The following is a 21,546-nucleotide window of genomic DNA, read 5'->3' as shown; positions in this document are numbered from 1 at the left end:
AAGTACATGTGGGGATTCCCTAGCAACCAGGCAACCCCCACATGTACTAGTATTCATCACTAGTGGTCAGATTTACCACCAGTTTCCATAAAAGGGTGGATTTACGTCTTTATCTCAGAGTGGCATGGTTTAGGCCCTATCTATTAAAAAACTAGAGAAAGATATGAGCTAAATAATCCTTAAACAATTTGGACTAAAGCGTCATTATTCTTGGTATACCGCATACATAGATACATAGTTATTAAGGTTGAAGGAAGACTTTAAGTCCATCTAGTTCAACCCATAGCCTAACCTAACATGCCCTAACATGTTGATCCAGAGGAAGGCAAAAAAAACCCATGTGGCAAAGAGTAAGCTCCACATTGGGGAAAAAAATTCCTTCCTGACTCCACATACGGCAATCAGACTAATTCCCTGGATCAACGCCCTATCAAGGAATCTAGTGTATATACCCTGTAACATTATACTTTTCCAGAAAGGTATCCAGTCCCCTCTTAAATTTAACTAACGAATCACTCATTACAACATCATACGGCAGAGAGTTCCATAGTCTCACTGCTCTTACAGTAAAGAATCTGAGTCTGTTATTATGCTTAAACCTTCTTTCCTCCAGACGTAGAGGATGCCCCCTTGTCCCTGTCTCAGGTCTATGATTAAAAAGATCATCAGAAAGGTCTTTGTACTGTCCCCTCATATATTTATACATTAAAATAAGATCACCCCTTAGTCTTTGTTTTTCCAAACTAAATAGCCCAAAGTGTAATAATCTATCTTGGTATTGCAGACCCCCAGTCCTCTAATAACCTGGGTCGCTCTTCTCTGCACCCGCTCTAGTTCAGCTATGTCTTTCTTATACACTCTTATACACCGGAGACCAGAACTGTGCACAGTATTCTAAGTGTGGTCGAACTAGTGACTTGTATAGAGGTAAAATTATGTTCTCCTCATGAGCATCTATGCCTCTTTTAATGCATCCCATTATTTTATTTGCCTTTGTAGCAGCTGCCTGACACTGGCCACTAAATATGAGTTTGTCATCCACCCATACACCCAGGTCTTTTTCATTGACGGTTTTGCCCAGAGTTTTAGAATTAAGCACATAGTTATACTTCTTATTACTTCTACCCAAGTGCATGACCTTACATTTATCCCCATTAAAGCTCATTTGCCATTTATCAGCCCAAGCTTCTAGTTTACATAAATCATCCTGTAATATAAAATTGTCCTCCCCTGTATTGATTACCCTGCAGAGTTTAGTGTCATCTGCAAATATTGAAATTCTACTCTGAATGCCCTCTACAAGATCATTAATAAATATGTTAAAAAGAGGGCCCAATACTGACCCCTGTGGTACCCGACTGCTAACCACGACCCAGTCCGAGTGCCCTCTATTAATAACCACCCTTTGTTTCCTATCCCTGAGCCAGCTCTCAACCCACTTACACATATTTTCCCCTATCCCCAATAATCTCATTTTATGTATCAACCTTTTGTGTGGCACCATTTCAAAAGCTTTTGAAAAGTCCATATACACTACATCCACTGGGCTCCCTTGGTCCAGTCCGGAACTTACCTCTTCATAGAAGCTGATCAAATTAGTCTGACATGAACGGTCCCTAATAAACCCATGTTGATACTGGGTCATGAGGTTATTCCTCTTCAGATACTCCAGTATAGCATCCCTTAGAATGCCCTCCAGGATTTTACCCACAGTAGAGGTTAAGCTTACTGGCCTATAATTACCGAGTTCAGTTTTTGTCCCCTTTTTGAATATTGGCACCACATTTGCTATACGCCAGTCCTGTGGTACAGACCCTGTTATTATGGACTCTTTAAAGATTAAAAATAATGGTCTATCAATGACTGTACTTAATTCCTGCAGTACTCGGGGGTGTATCCCATCCGGGCCCGGAGATTTGTCAATTTTAGTGATTTTTAGACGCCGCCGTACTTCCTGCTGGGTTAAGCAGGTGACACTTAATGGGGAATTTTTGTTATCACTGATCATATTGTCTGCCATGGGATTTTCTTTTGTAAATACTGATGAAAAAAGTCATTTAGCATATTGGCTTTTTCCTCATCCTCATCCACCATTTCACCCAGACCATTTTTAAGTGGGCCAACACTATCATTTTTTAGTTTCTTACTATTTATGTAGTTAAAGAATTTTGTGAGATTATTTTTACTCTCTCTGGCAATGAGTCTCTCTGTCTCAATTTTTGCTGCCTTGATTTGCTTTTTACAGAATTTATTTAATTTTCTGTATTTATTTAATCCCTCCTCACTACCTACTTCCTTTAATTCTCTAAATGCTTTCTTTTTGTCACTTATTGCGCCCCTTACAGCTCTATTTAGCCATATTGGTTTCCTCCTATTTCTAGTATGTTTATTCCCATACGGTATATACTGTGCACAGGTCCTATCCAGGATGCTAATGTACGTCTCCCATTTTCTTTGTGTATTTTTATGTCTCAGGATATCGTCCCAGTTAATTGCACCAAGATCATCTCTCATCCGTTGGAAATTTGCCCTCCTGAAGTGTAGTGTCCGTGTAACCCCTCTACTACACATCTTATTAAAGGATACATGAAAACTTATTATTTTGTGATCACTATTCCCCAAGTGACCCCCAACCCTTATATTTGATATGCGGTCTGGCCTGTTGGTTAATATTAGGTCTAGCAGTGCCCCCCTTCTTGTTGGGTCCTGAACCAGTTGTGAAAGGTAATTGTCTCTCATAGTTGTCAAAAACTGATTACCTTTGCTGGAACTGCAGGTTTCTGTTCCTCAATCTATTTCAGGGTAGTTGAAGTCCCCCATAATAATGACTTCTCCTTGAGTCGCAGTTTCATCTATTTGCTTTGCGAGGATATTCTCCATTGATTTCATTATGTTTGGAGATTTACAACAAACCCCTATCAGTAATTTATTATTTTCCCCCTCCCCTTATCTCCACCCACAGGGACTCTACATTTTCATTAAATTCACCTATATTATCACGCCGGATGGGTTTTAAGGACGATTTTACATACAGACACACCCCACCCCCTCGCTTATCTGTACGGTCATTTCTGAAAAGGCTATAGCCCTGCCAGTTAACAGCCCAGTCATGGCTCTCATCCAGCCATGTTTCAGATATCCCCACCATGTCATAATTATGCTCCAACAACATTAATTCTAATTCGTCCATTTTGTTGGCGAGGCTTCTGGCATTAGTATACATGCACTTGATGTTCCTCTCTGTACTTCTATTCTTTCTTAAATTATTAACTGTTCTAACCCCACCCCCATGCCACCGCCACCCCCAACTTCCTTATTTGTGCCCAGGTCTCTATCTGCACTATCTTCCCCTCCTATAAATTGAATACCCTCCACCCCAATTCCTAGTTTAAACACTCCTCCAACCTTCTAGCCATTTTCTCCCCCAGCACAGCTGCACCTTCTCCATTGAGGTGCAGCCCGTCCCTAGCGTAGAGCCTGTAGCCAACTGAGAAGTCGGCCCAGTTCTGCAGGAACCCAAACCCCTCCTTCCTACACCAATTTTTGAGCCACTTATTAACCTCCCTAATCTCCCATTGCCTCTCTTGCGTGGCACGTGGTACAGGCAGTATTTTGGAAAATACCACGTTGGAGGTCCTTGCTTTCAGCTTGCAGCCTAATTCCCTGAAATCATCTTTAAGGACCTTCCACCTACCTCTAACTTTGTCATTTGTGCCAATGTGCACCATGCATGACCGCTGGGTCCTCACCAGCCCCTCCCAGTAATCTGTCCACCCGATCAGCGATGTGTCAGACTCGAGCGCCAGGTAGGCAGCACACCGTTCGACGATCCCTGTCTTTGTGACAGATTTCCCTATCTGTTCCCCTAATAATTGAGTCCCCCACTACCAGCACCTGTCTGGCCTGCCCTGCTCTCCTATTTCCCTCCTTACTGGAGCAGTCACTGCTCCGGCTTTCAGAGGACATGCCTGGCTGCAGCAGTGCTACCCCTGTACTGGCACCCCCCTCATCTGCCAACTTAGCAAACTTATTGCGGTGTACCAGATCAGGACTAGCCTCCCTGGCACTCTTCCCTCTACCCGGCCTTCTAACTGTCACCCAGCTTGCTACTTCACTGTCCTGCAGCTCCATCCTACCATCCCCCCTCATCTATCCCATTGAGCGTCTGCTCAGTGAGCAGAAGACTCCTCTCCATATTGTCTATGGATCTCAGTGTTGCCAGCTGCACATTTAGATCCAGAATCTGGGCTTCCAAATGCACAATGTGCTCACATCTCGCACAGCAGTATGCACCCTCGACCGGCTGATCAAGGACTGCATACATGTGGCAAGATGTGCACTGGATGGCATTAACAATAGTGGAGCACATTTCCTAATGGGGATTGCACCAGACAAAAGCATTAAATAAAAATAAATACAAAGTATTAATAAAACACAGACAGCAATTCAGTAATTCCTCCCTTGGAAACTCCCTTAATCCAAAGTCACTGAATCACAAGTCACACACTTACCGCCGTTCACACTTACGCTCAGGTCACACTCAGCTCGTTCACACTCGTTAAGCTGAAGATTTAAAGATTTTTTTTTTCTTTTTCCCCTCTGCAGCAATCCACCTTGCTGTTCAATGCACTTCCAAAAAGGAAGCTAGGAATACTTTGTAAGGTCTTTTTTTTTCTCACCGGCAATCGGTTTAATGCATTGTGTATATACACATTTTGTAATTTTTCTATTCTATAGCTATATTTTACATACCTAATCAAGGTTAAGTTTTAATATTCCCATTCTGCTCTAACGGATATACCGTATATTATTTGGGTTATTTATTTCCTGTGCTATAATACTGTCATTCAAAACTACAGCTCGTCCAGCAAAAAAGCAAGCTACTGTATGCTGACCGTATTGCAAAAAGTTATGGATCTTGAAAGAAGGGGAAGAAAAATAGAAAGAACAAAAATGAAAAATTCCTGGGTCATTAATCCATTTCTGACATCCGACGTACTATCCCATCCATGTGGGCTGGGCCCGTCTGACCATGGCCGGGATAGTATGTCGAAGCCGATCGGCCACGCACACGGGTGGTGTGCGGCCGATCGGGGCCAGGTATCAGCTGATTCTCACAGCTGACACCCGGCACTGAGTGCCAGGAGCGGTCACACTGGAACACTGGAATCAAACAAGAGCGCAGCGTTCCGGTGCCGACAGAGGCATAGAGAAGCATCGCGCAGGGAGAGGGCTCCATGCGCGTGATTTCCTCAGAACAGCGCAATGCGATCGCGTTGTCCTGAGGGTCTCCATGGAGACCCCTGGCACCAAGATGGCCGCAGGGTCCTTCTGGGTCCGGCAGGGAGGTGGCTTGTGAGTGCACCAGAAAGCCTCCTTCACTGCCTGTCAGCTCTCTGATCTGATACAGTGCAGTGCAAAGTGTCAGATCAGCGATCTGACTTTATATAGTAATGTCCCATCCTGGGACAATGTAAAAAAGTTTAAAAAAATAGCATGTGTAAAAATATTTTTTAAAATATTTCTAAATAAAGGAAAAAAAATAAATATTTTTCCAATGAAAACATTTCTTTATGTAAATAAAAAAAACACAATAAAAGTACACATATTTAGTATCGCTGCATCCGTAACGACCCGACCTATAAAACTATCCCACTAGTTAACCCCTTTAGTGAACCCCATAAAAAACAAGGCAAAAAAAATGCTTTATCATCATACCACCGAAAAAAAAGTGGAATAACACGCGATCAAAAAGACGGATATAAATAAACATGGTACCGCTGAAAATGTCATCTTGTCCCGCAAAAAACGAGCCACCATACAGTGTCATCAGCAAAAAAACTAAAAAGGTTGTAGCTCTCAGAAAAAAGAAATGCAAAAATAACTATGTCAGGACTCTGAACATATTTTACCTTTTGTGCATTACTGCCCTCTTCCAAGATGACGTCTTTGGTCTCATGTGCACTGCGTCTTCCTGCTATAAAACTCCACCCCAGCCTTCAGTCTGTGCTAGAGTATTCTGCCTTGCATCCAGCTCCTGACCTCTGATTACTCCCTGGCTATATACCTGCTCCTGTGAACCCGTGTGGTGATCCTGCTACTCTGCCCTGAGTTCCTGCTGCATACACCAGTTTCCAGTAATCCTCCTTCATCTGCTGCTCGTGTTTACTTCCATCTGCATTTGCTGGACATGTAAGCTGTTTCTGCTCTGCAAAAACCGGAGACTATTAACCAGGCCTCCCTGGTTGAGCTAAGATATGATTTGAACTGCCTTATATGCTTATCTATCTGTGTTTGGACTAAGACAAGGATTTATTCGTGTCAAGTATCCTCAAGAATAACTGTGCTTCATAGACTTTCTGCTTGATTGCATTTTCCTCTGAAGTTTCCTATAGACTTCTAAGCTGCGTTTAATATTTACACCAAGTGTTGTGGACTTGAGTTTCTCTCTGCACCTGTTTGAATCACCGTGTGATAATATAGACTTTACCACTTATAAAACTGTGTCCTGTAGTTGTCTTGTTCCACGCAAAGAGTCTCCTGAGTTATCCCCTATAATTATTACAAACTATTTTTTATATAAAATAGTTTTTATTGTATAAAAGTGCCAAAACATAAAAAAATTATATTATTGAGGTATCGCTGTAATCATACTAACCCGAAGAATAAAACTGCTTTATCAATTTTACCACACGCGGAACGGTATAAACGCCTCCCCAAAAGAACTTCATGAATTGCTGGTTTTTGTTCATTCTGCCTCCCAAAAATCGTAATAAAAAGCGATCAAAAATGTCATGTGCCCGCAAAAGGTACCAATAAAAATCTCAACTCATCCCGCAAAAAACAAGACTTCACAAGACTCTGTGTGCCAAAATATGGATGCATTTTAGCTCTCAAAATGTGGTGATGCAAAAACAATTTTTTGCAATAAAATGCGTCCTTTAGTGTGTGACAGCAGCCAAACATAAAAACCCGCTATAAATAGTAAATCAAACCCCCCTTTATCACCCCCTTAGTTAGGTAAAATAAAAAAATGTATTTATTTCCATTTTCCCGTTAGGGTTACGGTTAGGGCTAAAGTTAGGGTTAGGGTTGGGGCTAAAATTAGGGTTAGGGTTAGGGCTAAAGTTAGGGTTAGGGTTGGGGCTAAAGTTAGGGTTAGGGTTGGGGCTAAAATTAGGGTTTGGATTAGGATTTATGGTTGGGATTAAGGTTAGGGTTGGGATTAGGGTTATGGGTGTGTCAAGGTTAGAGGTGTGGTTAGGGTTATGTTTAGGATTGGGATTAGGGTTAGGGGTGTGTTTGAGTTAGGGGTGTGTTGGGTTTAGGGTTGGGATTAGGGTTAGGGGTGTGTTTGGGTTAGGGTTAGGGTTAGGGTTAGGGTTAAGGGTCTGTTAGGGTTAGGGTTGGAGTTAGAATTGGGGGTTTCCACTGTCCATCAGCGGCTCTCCAAACGCGACATGGTGTCCGATCTCAATTCCAGCCAATTCTGCTTTGAAAAGTCAAACGTTGCTCCTTCCCTTCTGAGATCTGCCATGCATCCAAACAGAGGTTTACCCCCACATATCGGGTATCAACATACTCAGGACAAATTGGACAACAACTTTTGCAGTCCAATTTCTCCTCCTACCCTAGTGAAAATGTGAAAATAAAAATTTGGGGGCTAAAATTCATTTTTGTGGAAAAAAAAGATTTTTTATTTTCACGGCTCTGCGTTATAAACTGTAGTGAAACACCTAGGGGTTTAAAGTTCTCACAACACATCTAGATAAGTTCCTTTTGGGGTCTAGTTTCCAAAATGATGTCACTTGTGGGGGATTTCTACTGTTTAGGCACATCAGTGACTCTGCAAACGCAACATGACGCACGCAGACCATTCTATCAAAGTCTGTATTCTAAAATGTCACTACTTCCTTTCCGAGCCCTGATGTGTGCCCAAACATTAGTTTTCTCCTATGTATGGGGTATCAGCGTACTCAGGAAAAATCAGACAACAACTTTTGGGGTCCAGTTTCTCCTGTAACCTTTGTGAAAATACAAAATTGGGGCTAAAAATCATTTTTGAGGAAAAAAATGATTTTTCATTTTCATGACTCTGCATTATAAACTTTAGTGAAACACCTGGGGGTTCAAAGTTCTCACAACACATCTAGATAAGTTCCTTTGGGGGTCTAGTTTCCAATATGGGGTCACTTATGGGAGTTTTTACTGTTTAGGTACATCAGGGGCTCTGCAAATGCAACGTGACACCCGCAGACCATTCCATCAAAGTCTGCATTCCAAAACGATGCTCCATCCCTTCCAAGCTCTGCCATGCACCCAAAGGGTGGTTCCCCATACATATGGGGTATCAGCATACTCAGGACAATTTGCACAACAACTTTTGGGGTCCAATTTCTCCGGATACCCTTGGGAAAATAAAAAATTGCAGGCTAAAAATCATTTTTGTGGAAAATAAAATGATTTTTTTATTTTCATGGCTCTACATTATAAACTTTAGTGAAACAATTAGGGGTTCAAAGTGCTCACCACACATCTAGATAATTTCCTTAGGGGGTCTACTTTCCAAAATGGTGTAATTTGTGGGGGGTTTCCACTGTTTAGGCATGTCAGGAGCTCTCCAAACGCGACATGGCGTCCGATCTCAATTTCAGCCAATTTTGCATTGAAAAGTCAAATGGCGCTCCTTCCCTTCCGAGCTCTGCCACGCACCCAAACAGTGGTTTACCCCACATATGGGGTATCAGTCTGCTCAGGACAAATTGCACAACAACGCACAACAAATTCTAACACATCGGGTATTCTAGAATATGCATGTCCCCGTAGTATATGGACAATGATGATTCCAGAATTCGCGGCAGACTGTGCCCGTCGCTGATTGGTCGAGGCAACCTTTATGACATCATCGTCGCCATGGCAACCATTATGACATCTACGTCGAGACTGTGCCCGTCGCTGATTGGTCAAGGCGAATTCGCGGCAGACTGTGCCCGTCGCTGATTGGTCGAGGCAACCTTTATGACATCATCGTCGCCATGCTGTGCCTGTCGCTGATTGGTCGAGGCCTGGCGGCCTCGACCAATCAGAGACGCGGGATTTCCAGGACAGACAGACAGACAGACAGAAAGACAGACAGACAGACAGAAAGACGGACAGACAGACAGACGGAAAAACCCTTAGACAATTATATATATAGATAGCACAGCCACATAGTATATAACACAGCCCACGTAGTATATAGAACAGCCATGTAGTATATAGCACAGCCCACCTAGTATATAACACAGCCATGTAGTATATAGCACAGACATGTAGTATACAGCACAGCCCCCTCCCCCCAAGAATGGCCCCATAGTCCAGTACTCACTGTTATAGTTACAAAAAAAAACACTCCTCACCTCTCAATGTGCCCGCGCTGCTCCCTGCTCCAGTCTTGGCGGCTGCCGCTGCACTGCCTGACACAGCGAGTGCGCGATGGTGTCATCGCGCACCCGCAGCGGCAGTGTCAGAGGCAGAGTGGGGAATGATGGGAGAGGGAGCGTTTGGTGACGCTCTCTCCTCCATCATTTGCTTTGAACTTTACTGGCAGATGCCGGTATAGTTCAATGCGGCGGCAGGGGAGATGGCGCTGGTGACAGGCAACCCCCCCTGCCTCACAGAGGCCCCATAGCGGCTGCATGATGTGCCGCTAGCTGAGGGTCCCTGGGGGAGCGAGGGCCCTAGGCAGCTGCCTGCCCCTAACGCCGGCCCTGAATGGGCCCCTCTGTCTTGCCAGGGCCCCGGCACTTGCCCGGGTACGCCGGGTGCTGACGCCGGCCCTGCTTTCCTGGCTCTGCCTTTGCAGCCACTTTCTGGGACTAAGTGCCGCTTTTCTCATACTGAGCATGCCCACGGGACGATCTCCCATTGGAGGTCGGGGGTCACATATTCAGGTCCTGTTGCGGCTCCTATTGGACGATCTGGAAGGTCCCGGTGTCCTACTGCTATAAAAGCTTCGCATGGCCGCTCGGCCATGCGCTAGTGTAAACTTGCTAACGTGTGTGTGTAGATGAATGTCTGTCGATGGATGAAAGCTCCTTAATCATTCCCTCCCCTAGTGTTGATGACTGCTCGCGAATGGTGGAAGCTACCTAGCGCCCAACAGTGCTAATCTGCACACTCAGCACACGTTACAGCGTCTCTTCGCAGTGCCCGCCAGTGCGGCGCCGTGCGCAATCAATGCGCTTTCCTGACAACCGGTCAGTGTAGGGTGGGAATTCCCGCTTGGACTCAGCATCTGACTCAGGGTGTCCTCAGGCGCGGACTCAAAAGCCACCGAGGGTCAGAGCGAGTCCAATCACCAGTTTTGTGGGGGTGATTCATAGGGATCCCACTAGCGTCTTTCAGCTGCACCCTGTGCCTGCTAACAGGACGCAGTGTATATTTGGCGACTCTGAAGCAACAGAGTTTGCTTCCATTCACACTGGGTGAGGTCTAAACCCACGTGTGAGCAAGCGTCCATCCGCCATTACACAGCAGCAGGTGTCATCTCTGCACGGTGGACTGCGAACGCACCTTATATTCTCTATTATTATTATTTGGTGCGTTCTGCCAGTCCTAACATTACACTAGCTCCAGGGTCTGGCTAGTAATGGCGGACAATCAGTGATTACAACGGTACAACCAGCACCTGGAGGGTAGGTTGGTGGCTCTTGAGCGCACAACCTCGGCTGTGGATGTTATCGCAGTTGCTGTTCAGGCTGCTAGCGTGCCTGCAGCCAGCTTGTCCACTGCCACCCCTACTCCGACATTATCTCGTCTCCCGTTACAGAAAACGTTTGCTGGAGACAGTAAGCTGTGTTGGGGATTTGTGAGCCAGTGCACTATACATCTTGAGCTCCTGGCTGCACGTTTTCCCATGGAATGGGCTAGAGTGGGATTTATTATATCCCTTCTGTCGGGCAGGGCTTCGAAGTGGGCAACGCCGCTGTGGGAGCGTGATGATCAAGTGGTGCAGAGTGCTCCAAGGTTCCTGGACACTCTGAAACACGTCTTTATGGGACCTCACATCACCCATGATTCGGTGCTTCAACTGTTGGCATTGACACAGGGCTCGTCCTTGGTCAGCAATTTTGCCGTCCACTTCTGGACTTTAGCATCTGAGCTGGAGTGGCCGGACAAAGTTCTGATTCCAGTGTTTTGGTGAGGACTGGCTGACCATGTAAAGGATGCCTTGGCCACTAGGGAGACTCCCGCTACACTGGAGGAGTTAATATCAAGGGGACAATTAGTTTTGGCCCTTCCACTTTTCCGGTTGAGCTTTGTGTGGATTCCGGGGCAGAGGGAAATTTCATGTCTTCTTCCTTCGCCCAACGGCACGCTATACCCCTGGTTATGCTATCTAAACCAGTGACTGTAGAGTGGTGAATGGGTCGGCACAGCCTTCACAGACTACACATCAGACTATTCCATTTACACTATCTATGTCTCCATCCCATCAGGAGATCATTTCCCTTCTCGTCATTCCTGAGGGAATAGATGAGATTCTTCTAGGGATACCTTGGTTGCGTTACCACTCCCCACATATTGAGTGGTCCTCTGGGAGAATTCTGGGATGGAGTAAATCTTGTGAAGGTAGATGTCAGAGGAGTGCGTTCAGGTTGCCACTTCGGAGATACCAGCAGATCTTAGCCCTCTACCCAAACACTACTGGTCTTATGCGGACGTTTTCTCCAAGAGAGCTGAGGAGACTCTTCCACCTCACCGCTTCTATGACTGTCCTATTGACCTCTTGCTGGGGCAGAACCTCCTCAGGGATGTGTCTACCCCCTGTCTCTCCCAGAGATGGAGGCAATGTCACAGTACATCCAGGAGGATCTGGCAAGAGGATTAATTAGGAAGTCAGTGTCACCTGCGGAGGTGGAGTTCTTCTTTGTGCAGAAGAAGAACGGAGAAATAAGTCCATGCATAGACTACAGGAGTCTTAACGCCATTACCGTTAAGAACAAGTACCCTCTCCCCCGATATCTGAGCCCTTCGATAGGCTCCGGGGAGCAAGGGTATTTACTAAGCTAGATCTGCGGGGAGCTTACAACCTGATTCGCATCCGTGAGGGGGACGAGTGGAAGACGGTTTTTAATACCAGAGATGGGCACTATGAATATCTGGTGATGCCCTTTGGGCTCTGTAATGCCCCAGCTGTCTTCCAAGACTTTGTGAATGATATCTTCCGGGATATGCTCTCCACCTCGGTGAAAGTCTATCTGGATGATATTCTCATCTTCTCTCCAGATATTGATTCCCACCAGAGAGATATTTGCAGAGTCTTCGACCTCCTACGGGCAAACTCCCTCTACGCCAAGTTGGAGAAGTGTGTCTTTCAGCAGGAGTCCTTGCCTTTCCAATGGGCTATATCATCTCAGCCCAGGGATTAGCTATGGATCCTGCCAAGCTACAAGCAATGATGGACTGGCAGGAACAGCATTCTCTCAAAGCTGTACAGCACTTCATGGGGTTCATTAATTATTATCGCCTTAATTGTAAAGTGCTGCGGAATATGTTGGTGCTATATAAATAAAAATTATTATTATTATATCGCCAGTTCATTCCCCACTTCTCAACCTTGGTAGCTCCCTTGGTAGCCCTCACCAAGAAGGGAGCAAATCCCAAATTGTGGTCACAGGAGGTCTCCAAAGCCTTCCTATCTGTTAAGTTCCACTTTTCTAGCGCTCCCATTCTACATCGTCCCTATGTAGATAAGCCTTTTATTATTGAGGTGGATGTCTCATCTGTCGGAGTTGGAGCGGTCCTCTTCCAAAAGGACGCTCAAGGTTGAAAGCATCCTTGCTTCTTTTTCTCCAAGACCTTCACTCCGGCGGAGAGGAATTATTCCATCGGGGACAGGGAGTTGCTAGCAATGAAGTTGGCTTTTTCAGAATGGAGACACCTCCTGGAAGAGGCTCGCTTTCCCTTCCAAGTCTACACTGACCACAAGAATTTGGTATATTTGCAGACAGCCCAGCGGCTGAATTCTTGCCAGGCCAGATGGTCCCTGTTCTACTCCCGGTTCCACTTCACCCTTCATTTCCTATCTGGGGAGAAGAATATTCGCGCCGATGCTCTCTCCCGCTCCATGGTGTCATCAGTGGAGGAGCCTTGGCTAATTGTTCCCTCTGAGAGTTTGAGAACTGTGGCTCCAGTGTCGCTAGAGTCTGTGCCCCCAGGGAAGAATTTCGCGCCATCCAATTTGTGACCGGAGGTTCTCTCTTGGGCTCACTCGTCCAGGGTGGGTGGACATTTTGGGATCAAAAGGACTTCTGAGCTTCTGGCGAGGACGTACTGGTGGCCGCATATGGCCCGTGACGTTCGAAACTTTATTCAGGTGTGCGTCTCCTGCACCAAGAATAGGTCTCCTTGACAACAGCCTGCTGGGTTACTCTACCCCCTACCGGTGGCTGACAGGCCCTGGGAGATGGTCAGGATGGACTTTGTGGTAGGCTTACCCAAGTCCCGTGGCTGTACCGTTATTTGGGTGGTTACCGACCATTTCTCTAAAATGGTGCATTTGGTGCCTCTCCCACGGTTACCTTCTGCACGAGCCTTGGCGGCGTTGTTTGTCAAACATGTCTTCCGTTTACACGGTATGCCTGACAAGATTGTCAGTGACCGGGGTCCCCAGTTTGCGTCTCGGTTCTGGAGAGAGCTTTGTTGCCTCCTTAGTATTGAGCTGAATCTCTCTTCATCGTACCATCCCGAGACAAATGGGTTGGTAGAGAGGGCCAACCAGACCCTGGTCACATATGTATGACATTTTGTCTCAGCCAGACAGGATGACTGGGCATCCCTGCTACCTTGGGCAGAGTTTGCCTTGAACAACGCCATAGCCGACTCCACTGGGCAGACTCCATTCCTCCTTAATTACAGCCAGCATCCGTGGGTTCCTATGCCCATGCCCATGTCTTCTGCCGACTCTAGGGTGGCAGACTGGGCAGTGGAAGCACAGGACATCTGGGACCATACACAGGATGCTATCTGGGCTTCCAAGAAGAGAATGAGGGCCTCTGCCGATGCACATCGGCGCCCCGCTCCGACCTTTGCTCCTAGCGACTTAGTGTGGCTCTCTTCCCGCAATATCAGGCTGTGAGTTGAGTCCACTAAGTTTGCGCCTTTCTACTTAGGGCCTTTCAAGGTTCTGGAACAGGTTAACCCTGTGGTCTATCGTCTGGCTCTTCCTCCACACCTAGGTATCACCGATACCTTTCATGTGTCCCTCTTAAACCCGTACAAAAGTCCCGGTTTTCTGAGTCATCTGCCGGGACATCGGGTTCATCCACGGACGATTATGAGGTGAACGCTATTTTGGGGTGCAAGGTGGTACGTGGCAAAAAGTTCTATCTGCTGGACTGGAAGGGTCACTGGCCAGAGGACAGAACCTGGGAGCCTGTGGAGCACATTCGGGCTCCGCTGCTCATTGCAGCCTTTGAACATAGCGAGGCCCAGGGAGGGGGGCCATGTTAGGTGTTGAGCACCCACCGCTGCACAGGGGGAATCTCGAACCATGTCCAATGCGGTCTCCCATTCTTCTCCAGCTGCAGTGGAGCCTGCTCAGTGGAGACATCGGTCCAAGCATCTGGCTCAAGCTGATACTGTGCGACTGGTTACTGCTGCCTTTCCAGGCTCTGCCTTTGCAGCCAGTACTGATCAGCAGTGAGCAGGCCTTTCTGGGACTAAGTGCCGCTTTTCTCATACTGAGCATGCCCACGGGACTACCTCCCATTGGAGGTCAGGGGTCACATGTTCAGGTCCTGTTGCGGCTCCTATTGGACCATCAGGAAGGTTCCGGTGTCCTACTGCTATAGAGGCTTCGCATGGCCGCTCGGCCATGCGCTAATTTAAACTTGCTAACGTGTGTGTGTAGATGAATATCTGTCGATGGATGAAAGCTCCTTAATCATTCCCTTCCCTAGTGTTGATGACTGCTTGTGAATGGTGGAAGCTACCTAGCGTCTGACAGTGATAACCTGCACACTCAGCACACGTTACAGCATCTCTTCGCAGTGACCGCCAGTTCGGCGCCGTGTGCAATCAGTGCGCTTTCCTGACAACCAGTCAGTGTAGGGTGGGAATTCCCGCTTGGACTCAGCATCTGACTCAGGGCGTCCTCAAGCGCGGGCTCAAAAGCCACCGAGGGTCAGAGCGAGTCCAATCACCAGTTTAGTGGGGGTGATTCATAGGGATCCCATAAGCGTCTTTCAGCTGCACCCTGTGAGTGCTAACAGGGCGCAGCGCATATTTGGCGACTCTGAGAAGCAACAGAGTTTACTTCCATTCACACTGGGTCAGGTCTAAACCCACGTGTGAGTAAGCGTCCATCCGCCATTACTCAGCAGCAGTTGTCATCTCTGCACGGTGGACCCCGGACTGCGAACGCACCTCATATTCCCTATTACTATTATTTGGTGCATGCCGCCAGTCCTAGCAGAGGGGTTCAGTTTTTAGAATGGTGTCACGTTTGGGTATTTTCTATGATATAGACCACTCAAACTGACTTCGAATATGATGTGGTCCCTAAAAAAAATGGTGTTGTAAAAATGAGAAATCGCTGGTCAACTTTTAACCCTTATAAATCCCTAACAAAAAAATTTTTGGTTACAAAATTGTGCTGATGTAAAGTAGACATGTGGGAAATGTTTCTTTTAAGTATTTTGTGTGACATATCTGTGTGATTTAAGGGCATGAAAATTCAAAGTTGAAAAATTGACAAATTTTCAAAATTTTCGCCAAATTTCCATTTTTTTCACAAGTAAAAGCAAGTCATATCAAAGAAGTTTTACCACTAACATAAAGTACAATATGTCACAAGAAAACAATGTCAGAATCACAGGGATCCATTGAAGCGTTCCAGAGTTATAACCTCATTATAGCCTCATAAAGGGACAGTGGTAAAATTGGCCTGGTCATTAACATGCAAACCACCCTTGGGGGTAAAGGGGTTAAGGGATTAAACTTACACTTTTTCGTGTCTTTAAAGCCTTATACTGCAGACTTTTCAATGATGTGGAAAACACTGTAAAATGCTATGTGTGATTTCATCCTAAAGTAAAAACAGCATGATGTAAACCTTGTAATTATGGCTTTAGACACATGAATGTCTCACAATATCCTGTAGAGCTGCCTCATAAATTTACCGTAATAACATATTGACAGAAGGCACTGGAAAGGTCAAGATTAAGAAAGACAAACCTATACAAATATGAACAATAGAGGATGTGGGTAATAAAACTGCACTTTATGTGGCTAAGTAAAATGTCTTCTGTGAATTAATTCATCAGGTAGAGAACTAGAAGTATTGAAGATTTGTCATGCTTAATGAATAACCCCAAGGAATAAGAATGTTTAATTAAGAAATCTCACACAGCTGTAACACGACCGCAACTCTACACACAGACAGGCGATGGGTTCTACATTCATCTTACCATAACCACAATTATTAGCACAATTATTATTGCAGTTATACACAGTAAACTATAAAGTTGGACAGACTCTCTCATGTCATGAGTCATGACCTGAAACAATTTCAGAGTCACATCAATAAGTAGCTTCAATTCTGGAGCTTCTGGAATTCTTTAATTCTGGAACTGTCTAGAGCCATATTTTTTAAAATGAAATCTTACCCCTATAACCATGGCTACATCTCAAAAACTAACCCCGGTTCTCCTCTCCCGCTACAAATTGCCTATTTAGTAGTGCCATCTAGCATCACCATGAATATACTTTACTTAAAAGAGTTGTCTTACAAAAGATTTTTAGGGCCTATCCTTAGAGGTTGCTCCTATCCACTGTTCCAGTCTGCACCCTACCATCAGTGATTGTTGATGTACCAGCAAATGCACTGCGTCTTTCCATCCATTTTTACAGGATTACCTGAGTATAGCTGAAAAAATACTCTTGGCTGTATTAGTAACTTAGAATACGTTAAATGGAGAGAAGCTGCACAAGCGCTACCACCTCTCCACTTACTAGTGTCTAAACACTGGCTGACATAGGGCATCAGGTAACCTTTATTCTGCTGCACATAGTATCTACAGGTCAGTTTTATGGACCCATAATGCACCTATGTGGCCGGTCATGGGGTACCTTTATATACAGTGTGTTAGGGCTAGCGGAATGCACCAAATAATTAGATAGATAGAATAAAGTGCGTTTGCAGCCCGGGGTCCACCGTGCAGAGATGGAACCTGCTGCTGAGTAATGACAGACTATATGGCGGTACAAAATGGATTCACACATGGGTTAACTTCACCCTGTATGAAGAAAGTGAACCCTGTTGCATCACAGGGCCGCGGTACCGCACAAAAGAGCGCAAGCAAGGAGTCACAGAACTCTATCCCAAGACTCTGGATTAGAGTCCATCTAGGCCTCTTGCGCTCGACACTGCAACTGGAGTGTCAGAGTGAAAGAAATAAAAATAATTATTTAATGGTGATGGCATTAAGACCCCTGTAGTCTATGCATGGACGTAGTTCCTCGTTCTTCTTCTGCACGAAGAAGAACCCAGCCCCTGCAGGTGACCCTGACTTCCTAATGAATCCTCTTGCCAGATTCTCCTGGATGTACTGTGACATTGCCTCCATCTCCGGGAGAGATAACGGATAGACTCGACCCCGGGGAGGCTCAGCACCAGGCAAGAGGTCAATAGGACAGTTATAGGGGCGGTGAGGCAGAAGGGTCTCCGCAGCCCTTTTGGAGAACACGTCCGCATAGGGCCAATATTGCTTGGGGAGAGAGGAAAGGTCTGCGGGTACCTCAGTAGTAGCAACCTGAACGCATTCCCTCTGACATCTACCCCCACAAGATTCACTCCATCCCAAAATTCTGCCTGTGGACCACTCAATATGTGGAGAGTGTTACCGTAGCCAAGGTATCCCCAACAGGACATCATCAATTCCCTCAGGAAAGACGAGCAGAGATATAATCTCCTGATGAGATGGCGACATAGTTAGAGTAAAAGGGATAGTCTGGTGTGTTGTTTGTGAGGGCAGTGTCAACCCATTCACCACTCGTACGGTTACAGGTTGAGCAAGCATCACCAGGGGCATTGCGTGTCATTGGGCGAAGGCAGAAGATAAAAATTGTCCTCCGCCCCGGAATCCGCGCAAAGCTCTACCAAATGAGTGTATGAGCCAATAGTACTTGTCCCCTTAAAGGACAATTTGGAGGTAAACGTCGCCGTGTCTAGTGTACCTCCAGCTACTATCACTAGTCGCTGACATTTCCACAACCGCTGGGAACATCTGGTGGCAAGATGTCCTGACTGCCGGCAGACATGACAGACCTTGAGTGCACGAGCGGTCCGGGACTTAGATCCCGCTCGTGACACTTCCATGGCCTCATGTGACTCAGGCGCCTGGACCGGAGATTCCAAAGGTTTGGCGAAGGTGGGAGCCAGCCGAAACCTCTGCCTACACTGGGCTCGCTCTAACCTCCGCTCGTTAAAACAGAGGTCAATATGAGTGGATATAGCTATTAGCTCCTCCAGTGTGGCGGGAATCTCCCTAGTGGCCAAAGCGTCCTTGACATAGTCAGCCAGCCCCCTCCAAAATACAGGGATAAGGGCTTTATCCGACCACTCCAGCTCAGATACTAAGGTGCGGAAGTGGACTGCAAAATGGCTGACCAAGGACGAGCCCTGAGTCAATGCCGACAGTTGGAGCGCCATGTCATGGGTGACTCAAGGTCCTAGAAAGACCTGTTTCAGAGTGCTCAGGAACAGCGGAGCACTCTGCACCACATGATCGCCACGCTCCCACAGTGGCGTAGCCCATTCCAACGCCCTGTCCGACAGAAGAGACAAAATTAATCCCACCTTTGCCCGCTCGGTGGGGAAACTGTTGTGGATTCTGTTTTTGGGCTCCCTCTGGTGGTTACGGCTGGTACTGGGTGACTTTGGTGGGTTGCAGTCTCTGGTTTCCACCTGTCCATCAGAGGCTGGGTGTTTCCTATTTAACCTGGCTTTCCTGTCATTCCCTTGCCGGCTATCAATGTACTCAGATGTGCTCAGTTTGGTTCCTGACTACCTGCTCCCAGATCTCTCAGGATAAGTTAAGTTCTGTTTTTCAGTTGTTTGGTTTTTTGTCCAGCTTGCTAACTATGACTTTATGCTAGCTGGTAGCTCTAGTGGGCTGAGGTTCTCCCCATGTGCCATGAGTTGGCACATGGGTTCTTGTAATCTCAGGATGGTTTTTGATTAGGGTTTTTTGCTGACCGCTCAGACCCCTTTTGTATCATTCTGCTTTCTAGTTATAGCGGGCCTCATTTTGCTAAATCTATTTTCATCTCTATGTGCGTGCCTTCCTCTCATTTCACCGTCAATACATGTGGGGGGCAACTATACCTTTTGGGGTTCATTTCTCTGGAGGCAAGCTAGGTCTTTATTTCCTCTGCAGTGCTAGTTAGCTCTTAGGCTGGCTCGTGGCGTCTAGAATCAACATAGGCACGCTCCCTGGCTATTTCTAGTTGTGTTTGTCAGGAGTAGGGCAGCGGTCAGCCCAGGTTCCATCACCCTAGAGCTCGTCCGTTATTTTTGTTATTTTGCTTGTCCAGTGCGATCCCCAGCCATTGGGATCCATGACAGTATAGCCGGCCCACAAAGTGTTAATTGTTTGGGCTGAAGCAGGAGAAAAAGAAGTGTTTAAGGGAAATTTTTTTTTTTTTTTCCTCTCAGAGTTTTGCTGCCTAGCCCTTAATTGCTATCTAGCTGCTTCTTACCTCCTCTTAACCCTTGAATGGCTCTGACCTTAGCTGTTTAACATGGATGTCCAGAGTTTGGCTTCCAGCCTGAGTAATCTTGCTGCAAAAGTTCAAAACATACAGGATTTTGTTGTTCACACTCCCATGTCTGAACCTAGAATTCCTATTCCAGAGTTTTTTTCTGGAGATAGATCTACCTTCCTGAATTTCAGGAACAATTGCAAATTGTTTCTTTCTTTGAAATCTCGCTCCTCTGGAGACCCTGCTCAGCAGGTTAAGATTGTAATATCTTTCCTGCGGGGCGACCCTCAGAATTGGGCATTTGCATTGGCACCAGGGGATCCTGCATTGCTCAGTGTGGATGCATTTTTTCTGGCACTGGGATTGCTCTATGAGGAACCTAACCTGGAGATTCAGGCTGAAAAGGCTTTATTAGCCCTCTCTCAGGGGCATGATGAAGCGGAAGTATATTGTCAAAAATTTCGGAAATGGTCGGTGCTTACTCAGTGGAATGAGTGCGCCCTGGCTGCAAACTTCAGAGATGGTCTTTCTGAGGCCATTAAGGATATTATGGTGGGGTTCCCTGCGCCTACAGGTCTGAATGAGTCTATGGCTATGGCCATTCAGATTGATCGGCGTTTACGGGAGCGCAAACCTGTGCACCAGTTGGCGGTGTCTTCTGAACAGGCACCTGAGACTATGCAATGTGATAGAATTCAGTCCAGAAGTGAACGGCAAAATTATAGGCGGAAAAATGGATTGTGTTTTTATTGTGGTGATTCAGCTCATGTTATATCAGCATGCTCTAAACGCACAAAAAAGGTTGATAAATCGTTTGCCATTAGTACTCCGCAGTCTAAGTTCATTTTGTCTGTAACTCTGATTTGTTCACTGTCTTCCATTTCCGTCGATGCCTATGTGGATTCAGGCGCTGCCCTGAGTCTTATGGATTGGTCATTTGCCAAACGCTGCGGTTTTAGTCTGGAGCCTCTGGAAGTTCCTATTCCTTTGAAGGGAATTGACTCTACACCATTGGCTATGAATAAACCGCAGTACTGGACACAAGTGACCATGCGCATGACTCCCGTTCATCAGGAGGTGATTCGCTTCCTTGTACTGTATAATTTACATGATGTACTAGTGCTTGGTCTGTCATGGTTACAAACTCATAATCCTGTCCTGGATTGGAAAACAATGTCTGTGTTAAGCTGGGGATGTCAGGGGGTTCATGATGATGCACCTCTGATTTCAATCGCTTCATCTACTCCTTCTGAGGTCCCTGCGTTTTTGTCTGACTATCGGGATGTTTTTGAGGAGCCTAAGCTCAATTCGCTCCCTCCTCATAGGGATTGTGACTGTGCTATAGAATTAATTCCTGGCAGTAAGTTCCCTAAGGGTCGTTTATTTAATCTGTCAGTGCCAGAGCATACTGCTATGCGGAATTATATTAAGGAGTCCTTGGAAAAGGGACATATTCGTCCATCTTCGTCCCCTCTGGGAGCAGGTTTTTTTTTCGTGGCAAAAAAAGATGGTTCCCTGAGGCCTTGTATAGATTATCGCCTTCTGAATAAGATTACAGTCAAATATCAGTATCCATTGCCATTATTGACTGATTTGTTTGCTCGCATTAAGGGGGCTAGGTGGTTCACTAAGATAGATCTTCGCGGTGCGTATAATCTTGTGCGGATAAAACAGGGTGATGAGTGGAAAACCGCATTTAACCCCTTCATGACCCAGCCTATTTTGGCCTTAATGACCTTGCCGTTTTTTGCAATTTTGACCAGTGTCCCTTTATGAGGTAATAACTCAGGAACGCTT

Source organism: Ranitomeya variabilis, chromosome 3 (assembly GCF_051348905.1).
Source record: "Ranitomeya variabilis isolate aRanVar5 chromosome 3, aRanVar5.hap1, whole genome shotgun sequence".
In the NCBI taxonomy this organism is placed as follows: Eukaryota; Metazoa; Chordata; class Amphibia; order Anura; family Dendrobatidae; genus Ranitomeya; species Ranitomeya variabilis.
Note: the sequence above shows the minus strand (reverse complement) of the source record.